Source organism: Leptinotarsa decemlineata, unplaced genomic scaffold, assembly GCF_025532065.1.
Source record: "Leptinotarsa decemlineata unplaced genomic scaffold, Ldec_3_MD MMD2_tig00000882_RagTag_RagTag, whole genome shotgun sequence".
In the NCBI taxonomy this organism is placed as follows: domain Eukaryota; kingdom Metazoa; phylum Arthropoda; class Insecta; order Coleoptera; family Chrysomelidae; genus Leptinotarsa; species Leptinotarsa decemlineata.
The window spans coordinates 8,132,447-8,140,584 of record NW_027412556.1 but is presented as its reverse complement, the minus strand read 5'-3'; the positions used below and the strand labels follow the sequence as shown (position 1 = coordinate 8,140,584).

The following is an 8,138-nucleotide window of genomic DNA, read 5'->3' as shown; positions in this document are numbered from 1 at the left end:
TTCAAATCAAATCAAACTGTACTTCATTGTCAGAAGATTTTGCATCCCACTGACAAAGATTTCTATGAATAAAAATATAAACGTAACTAATGCTGTATAGATAAAAACTGGAAATTTACAAAAGTTCGAATGAAGCAAGTAAAAAAACAATAAAAATGAAAATAAAATGGAATAGACGTTTTTTTAATAATTCATTAAAATACTCTTGTAGGCTATAATAGGTTCTGTCAGCTAACAAATTTCTGACTGTTTTCTTGAATTGCACGCTGGTCATTTTGCAGACCTTGGATCTACTGGTAAGGGATTGAATAATTTTCTACCATTATAAAAAATGTAATACTTGATTAATGTTGAGTTAGGTATGGGGAGATGAGTGGTTCGGAACAGTACCTCAGTTACCCAAGGACAGTTTGTTGGGCGATGTAGAAGCGTTTGGCTCGTGCGTGTATTTATCTCCGCGACGAAATTCAGAACCATCTCAAAGATTCAAAGGTTGTTATTTTGCGTTCATAACTTTATAAATAGTAATAAATTCCGTTATATTTTTTATTACGTCAATATACTGGTTCATTGAGTCTACATCTGGGTGCAAATAGATTTTTTTTTATAATTCATTTAAAATATATCCCTATCAGAAGGGATAGTTGCCCTGATTTTTCTAGGTATAGGTGCCCTTAGGGGCATCTATCCTTCCATACACTGTCGTTTATGATTACAGAAGAAGTATGCCATGAAATTATGAAAGGAAGAAAGGAGTGCGAGCTCGCGTGTGTTCGTGGACCACAGAAAACCTACTGCAGTCAGCTTTCGATGAAATAGACAAGGAAACCATAGGGATAAACAAAATATTCCGACAATTTGGGATTCCATCGAGGGCATTGCGAAGACGATATGCTGCTAGAAATACAACAAAGTTGACCCTGAGTATGTATCAAAGATCATGTCCTACAGGACATTACAAACTTTCAATTAACTAATTGTTGAATATCACTGGACTTCACTTTACGTTTCGATTGTTAGTATCCACAATCGTCTACGGGCGATGACTGAACTGATTCCTCCGTGAGCTGACTATTTATAGGTCATTTGAGTACTTTCACTCTGCTTTCCTCTTTCCGCTTCACTGGTTTAGTGGGAGATGACCGTTTGGCGCCAATCGTTCCACGAAAAGCTAATTTTTGCAAAATCTCAATTTGATAGATTGGAAAATAATAATAATAATTCAACATAAAGGATTGAGCTAGCTACATTATGTAAATCATTCGAATAAAATAAATATTCTTCAAATTAGGTGGTAATTTCAAAAAGTAGGGCTTCTTTCCCGGTGTTACCCTATATTCTACATAAAATTTCAATCTCACTCACATTATTTTACTTGAATTTAAAGAAGCGCTTGAAAAAAGACCCAATAGTTATTCAAAAACTGTTTGTGTAGGAAGCCTATTTGCTTCGAATACTATTCAGAATATCCAGTTGTCAAAACCAACACTGAACATATCAACAAAACTAGACCTACTGGATTTTGACCAGTTCGGCAGAATCTCCGTTCCAGAGAAAACGTTTCTGAAATTTCGCATCATGCACTTTTTCTCTTCATATACTTCTTAACTATATTGATATAATTTTTCCACCATTTACTGTTCATTTCTGAAATAGCAATACAATATTAATGATTCATATGTTTATTTTTAAGAATAACAATATAAATTTATGTATACATCATTCACAGTATTCAAAACTCTATTGAAAATTGTACGTTTTCACTTTTCGATTTTTTTTCAGATCGGCCTCTTCTACGAAAATATTTTCTGTCGATGACTCACTTAAATTTTTTGACACTCGAATGGCAGACTGCGTTATATCTAAAAAAACAGTCATGGCGAATATTCATAAACTTATTTTTCCATCAAAATCTTTCCAAAGTTTTATAGCATCAGGACGAAATGAGCAAATTTAAAAATGATTGGCGTATGGGAAAAATATTATCTGCTTATTCCCAAGGCGTACCTGAAATTTTATTAGCGAAATGTTTTTGTTATAGTGTAACAACCAATAACATATTCTGTCAAGTGGAGAATTTGGTTGGTTGAAACTACAAAATACATTGAAACCTGACATATTAAATAATACTGGAGTTTTTTCTCCAACACCAAATCGTTATTTTTAACACCTCGACACGTGTTTCGATCACCAAGTGATCATCTTCAAAGAGGAAGATTAAAACTTCCTCTTTGAAGATGATCACTTGGTGATCGAAACACGTGTGTTAAAAATAACGATTTGGTGTTGGGGAAAAACTCCAGTAATATGCATTACTACACCAAAGGTTCCAAACAGTGCATCATAAGTACCTGACATATTAACAGATATCGACGATCAAAAAAATTAAGAGATAATATCGGGACTCGAATAAATCACAAATATTGATCCGAAACATCATAATATTATTTTGAATCAATCACGAAAAAATCAATTACAATACAATTTCAGTTTCAGGAAAACAGGTAATTTATAAATATGTGAATTAATGACATATTATTGAAAAAAGTTTAACAATGGTGAGTGAATAATTTCTTGTTGGACGTTTGAAAGCAAATTTGAATGATTGCCCCGTTATTTCCGATGTGTAAAACGGTGTAGTCCATGTTAAAATCGTGATTACTCTTCTGAAGATGGGAATCATGTGTAGAAATGGTTTTTTTCAGTTCAAAACTTCTTTTATATTCCGAGATTCTCGTTTTGAAATTCCTTACGGTTCTCCTTGGGCATATCACATAATGTTAGTTTGTGGACCCCTGATTTCGTTATCTTCGTCCATTTTTGATTTGTTGTTACTAATACTAAATAACATTGAATTCGATATAATTTGCTCAATTCAATTCTCTTCGAAGTAAAATATTACCTTTATTGAATTTTGAGTTTCTCATTGAAATAATGTTGAATTTATCCAAAGATAGGTCATCAAGTTTTCAGAATATACAGTTGTATAATAGTTGAAATTATTTTGAAATGGAATAATTATACTTGAAATTCTTCGGGAAAATGTTTATGATTATTTCTACCCATTCAGGTATCCAATCTCGAACCAAGCCATATATCTTTAGAATGTGTTCCATCAAGACAACGTACCGTGTCACAAGTCAATGGAAACAGAGGCAAAACTACATGAATTGAACTTCGAATTTCAAGATTTATTTTCAAAATTTCAAGATTTTATTTATAGGTTACCATTTTTACAGTTCTTACAGTTTATATATACACTTTCAATACCCTCATTGTGAGGATGGATGCACTAAAGTATTTGTGTTGCGCTTTCTATCTGCCACTCAGGGTATTCAATTATACTGTCTTTTATCTATATCTATATACATACATTTCAATTTATTAATTTACAGAATTGATGAACATCGGGAATGATGAAGAGCTTGCTGAACATCGTTCATGTTTAGCCGAATAAATCGAGAAGTTCGGTACATAATAAATGTTTTGATTGATTTCTTTAATGTATTGATATTGGAATTGTTTCTTTTGTTAATTGGCAGAAGATTGAATAATTTTGTACCATGATAGAATATACATCTCTGTGTGTGAGTTTTATTAAATATTGGTATATTTATGGATGAACTAGTAACGAAACTTGTTTTTTTTCTCTGTTTGTTGATTGAAATGTAAGTTTGTTTGTGTACACCCAAGTTAAACATTGGTGGATATAGAGTTCTCTCGTTTTCAGTAACTGCGTTTCCTTATACAGAACTTCGGTAGAGTACAGTTTAGGTTTTTTGAATAATATTGTCGAAATTGTATTTTGAGGCATTTGGAGGGTATTGAAAGAATTGTAAAATGTACCACCCCGGGCAGCAATACAAAAACTAATCACTTCTAAAAATATAACCCCTTTAATTCACGGTAGGTATCTCATTACAGATTCCGCTTTGTACTCCAGAATATTTTCCAATTCATAGAATTATTTTGTTAAAAGTCTGAGCCGTTTTACAACATAGTTTATCTGGTCATTCCATCTCATATGCCGATTCACAATAACTCCCAGATACTTAATCATTTTCGTTCTTTCTATGACAGCACAATTGCAATTTGTTGTATTAGTACAGTCTCTGTAATGTATATGGATTATGCTATTTCCAGGTTGATCGTTCTGCAATAGCACGAATGTGATAAATTTAGTTTTTTCATTCATTCATTCATGATCACAAGGTTGTGATCAAGCCATATTTGGATATCTTTCAGTCCCTTTTATGATTTTTCAAATGCCTCCTTCCAATTACTACCTGTGAATATGAGTGCTGTATCGTCCGCATATGATATGAGATGACCCCCAAAATTGTTGATGAAACAGATACTATATTGATGTAAATGAGAAATAGTATGGGACCTAAAACTGTACCCTGTGGTACTCCTGTTTTAACTTTCGTTGCTTCACTCAGGCTACTATCAACATTGACCTTTTGTGTCCTATGTGATAAATAGTCTTCCAAAATATTGTATGTTGGGCCACGTATACCATACCCATGTAATTTTTTTAATAGCATGTCGTGATCAACGGTGTCGAATGCCTCAGCTAGGTCTAGAAATATAGCTAACCATTTTTCTGATCTATCCAATGCTCCAATTATTTATTGTACACTGCTTTTTCGGTATTGGACTTGCTAATGAAACCGAACTGTCTGTCTGTTAGTATTTTTTTTACATTGAGGTAATTTACGAGTCTACTTTTTAAGGATTGTTCAAATACTTTAGCAAAATCATTGATAACCGATATTGGTCTATAGTTTCCAATGTCATCACGCTTACCTGTTGTATATTTAGGGGGGTAACGATTGACTCTTTAAAGTGGTGTGGTACTTTACCATTTTTATAGATCAAATTCATCATGTGAGTTGATGGAGATATAACGAATAAATGAATATTCTTTATGAGTTTCGAGGAAATGCCATCAGGACCAGATAAACAGTTGGTTTTTAGCTTGAATATAATTTCAATCAGCTCATTTTGTTTGTTTGAAGGTGGTTGATAATGTTTCGTGGTGTATTTTATCAGTTCGGACTTCCATTGTCTAATATAATATAAATTGATTTGAAATCCCTGAAAAAAACTGAAACAAAAAACTGAAATTACCAGGAAATAACATACAAGCTACAACCAGGAAATAAAAAATTTAAATATTAATAAAAGCTGAAAATTAAAAAATATTATTAAAAAAATGAAAAATAAAAATTAAAAGATTCCAAACCAAGTTACGTCACTACGTTTCGATAGTTAGTATCCACAATCGTCTTCGGGTGATAACTGGACTTATTCCTTCGAGATCTGACTAGTTACAGGTCATTCATTTCACCTTTCACCTATCCCCTCTTTCCTATTTCCGCTTCATTGGTTTTAGCGGGAGATGACCGTTTGGCGGGAGTTGGTCGTTTTTCGCTTGATAAGAGGTTTCCATATGTTACGTATCTCTACGCTAGCTTGACTAAATGCGATGTTGGACAACATACATGCGGCTTCCTTGAATTTCCTCCTAAGCCAGTGTTCCTCTTTGTGAATGATTTCAGCTTGAGCCCATTTGATATTATGTTGATGAGTCCAAACATGCTCTTCTATTCCGGATTTGCTGGTGACGTAACTTGGTTTGAAATCTTTAAATTTTTATTTTTCATTTTTGTTATTAGGTAATATTCTTTAATTTTCAGCTTTTATTAATATTTCAATTTTTTATTTTCTGGTTGTAGCTTGGAAGTCCGAACTGTAGGAAACTCATTTTGTGTTACTGGATTTAGAAACATGAATTCTTGTTGCATGGTGTTTTTGAGGAAAGGATCAGGTAAGTTTTCAGTTTTTTTAATGTTTTTTATCATTTCAGTTCCAATAATAGTGAAGCAAGTGCTAAAATTATTAGGATTATATTTTTTATCAGGGATTGGTTTTCCGTTTTGGTTTTTGAACGTTATATTACCGACTTTTGTTTTTATTAAAGTGTTTCTTCCAGTTATTTCATTTATAAGTTCCCACGTTTTTAACAATTTCCATTCATTGTACTTAATCTGTTTTTGTAATATTGATTTTTTGCCAGCCTTATATTATTTAATCGATTTCTGTGTGATTTATATTTATTTTCCCTTCCTAGGGTATATCTAACTAATAATTTCTTTTTCAGGTTTCCGTTCAAACTGAGACCTATTTTGAGGCAAAAAAATAAATCTTTCTACAAAAGTGGTATTGAATTGAATTTTACGTTGTTGAATAAAGCCAATTTTGAACAAAAAAACGCGTTTATTTTGCTTAGGCCCAAGACTTTCCAGCCCATGTGTATGGTTTTCACAGAATTCATCATGAAAAAAAAAACAAAAATGCTCGCACACACAATTCAGTTTGGATCAACAAATCTTACCTTTGATACAAGCACCACAGAACACCAGAGATATAACGCAAAAGTATGTCGACACGAATAATATCCAATTCTTCAATGTAAAAATTTCGTCAAGCACTTCAAGCAACATTTTGACATTCTACGAATTTCCAAGTTTTCCCAGCGACAGATTCCTTCCCGAAGGCTTCTATTATAGCTCGTGAACATGAAATGAATCAGCTCATTTGGTTAAAAGGATTCGTATCACCCAAAGTCACATTACTTCGAGTAGAGGAAAACTGTTACATAACCTTCATAATTGCATTAGAGTTTGATGTGGCACTTTGTGTGACAGCAATGACGTTTTAATAGTTTTCAGTGAATATGTGAGGAATTTATTGTCAATTTTCTTGAGGCACGTAAGTTTCACGACACTGCAATTTGGCTTTCAATAACTGCAGCCTGAAATGAAACATTCCAGATTCTAGCGGAAAGAGGTTGTGAGCAGAATACTTGAGGACACATAAACATTTTATATACCGATACAAAGAAGGTATTTGGAGCCGCATCCACTACACACAACAATGTAAGTAAGAGAGACTTTTCCAGAAATTCCTCGGAAATAAAGTGACCGAACCAGATTTGAGAGTTTTCAGCTTCCTTCGTTGTCTACAATTTTTTTATTTCCCATTCGAAAATATTGTTCCAAGTACTGAAACATCCACAGAGACTGAAAATACTCCAAAAGCAGCTCCTTCAAAAAAGTTACCTAAGCAAACCGTTCCGCCATTAACTAAAGACATATCGAGGATTAGACTTAGATCTAATAAATGAGTAGAAATAGTTGACATTCTTCTGTTAACACTACCTTCTGTGGAGTTACTGTTTCAAATTCTTGAATGTTTTTACTATATATGACTGGAGTTTTTTCCCAACACCAAATTGTTATTTTTAACACTCTACACGTGTTTCGATCACCAAGTGATCATCTTCAAAGAGAAAGATTAAAACTGGAAACTAATGCGAAGCTAACCCTATTTATGCTATATAGGTAACCCATACAGGTAAACCATCTAGACGTAGGTATACCAACCTAAATTGATTTTACAAATTTGCCTTATCTATTTTTTTACAATATATGTTCATATAAAACAATTTTCAGCTATATAAAAATTAATTTCACAATATTGCTTATCCAAATTCATTTTTGCAATGTGTCCTTATGTATTAATCAGTAAACCCAACAACATTATTTTATTTCAACAAGCTATATAGTATGCTCTTTGGTATAGGTCCGTCATCGTTATTCATAATATTATTCTGTTTACCTATTTCTACACTCTCATAGGCATCTAGTTGCCTGTTGTTGTTAACTTGTCTAACTAATCTTAATGATATATGATGGAATCTGCCGATACTTGATGAAAATCCATAACTAACGTATTCTAAAAACACTTCATTGTGTGATTTTCACTAGATAGTTTTACCAAAACGCAACACGTGTTTCGCCATACAATGGCTTCCTCGGGCGTGTCTTAATAACTAATTCTACACATTAAATGCTATATATAGCTCATTCTACAATTTGAGGTACCTGAATTTCTAGTACCTGAGTTTCAAGTATCTGATTTTTTCACCCAAGTTTGTAATAAATTCAATTACCTGAGCTCATGTTCCATTTTCCACATTTGAAAAAATATTCAGTAACGGAGAGTTATTTAATTCTAATTGATCATTCAGTAAATTACCCGAATTCCTGAATCTGTTGATCTCTAAACAT

General features: G+C 32.8%; 1 long non-coding RNA gene across 1 annotated transcript; it reads right to left on the bottom strand.

The window, feature by feature from the left end:
- Positions 1-1,666: 1,666 nt before the first annotated feature.
- Positions 1,667-6,938, bottom strand: LOC111516280 (uncharacterized). The gene is made up of 2 exons (XR_002723651.2): positions 6,401-6,938; positions 1,667-1,862 (listed from the first exon to the last, which is right to left on the bottom strand). It is a non-coding gene; the product is annotated as an uncharacterized lncRNA (long non-coding RNA).
- Between the last annotated feature and the right edge of the window lie 1,200 nt (positions 6,939-8,138).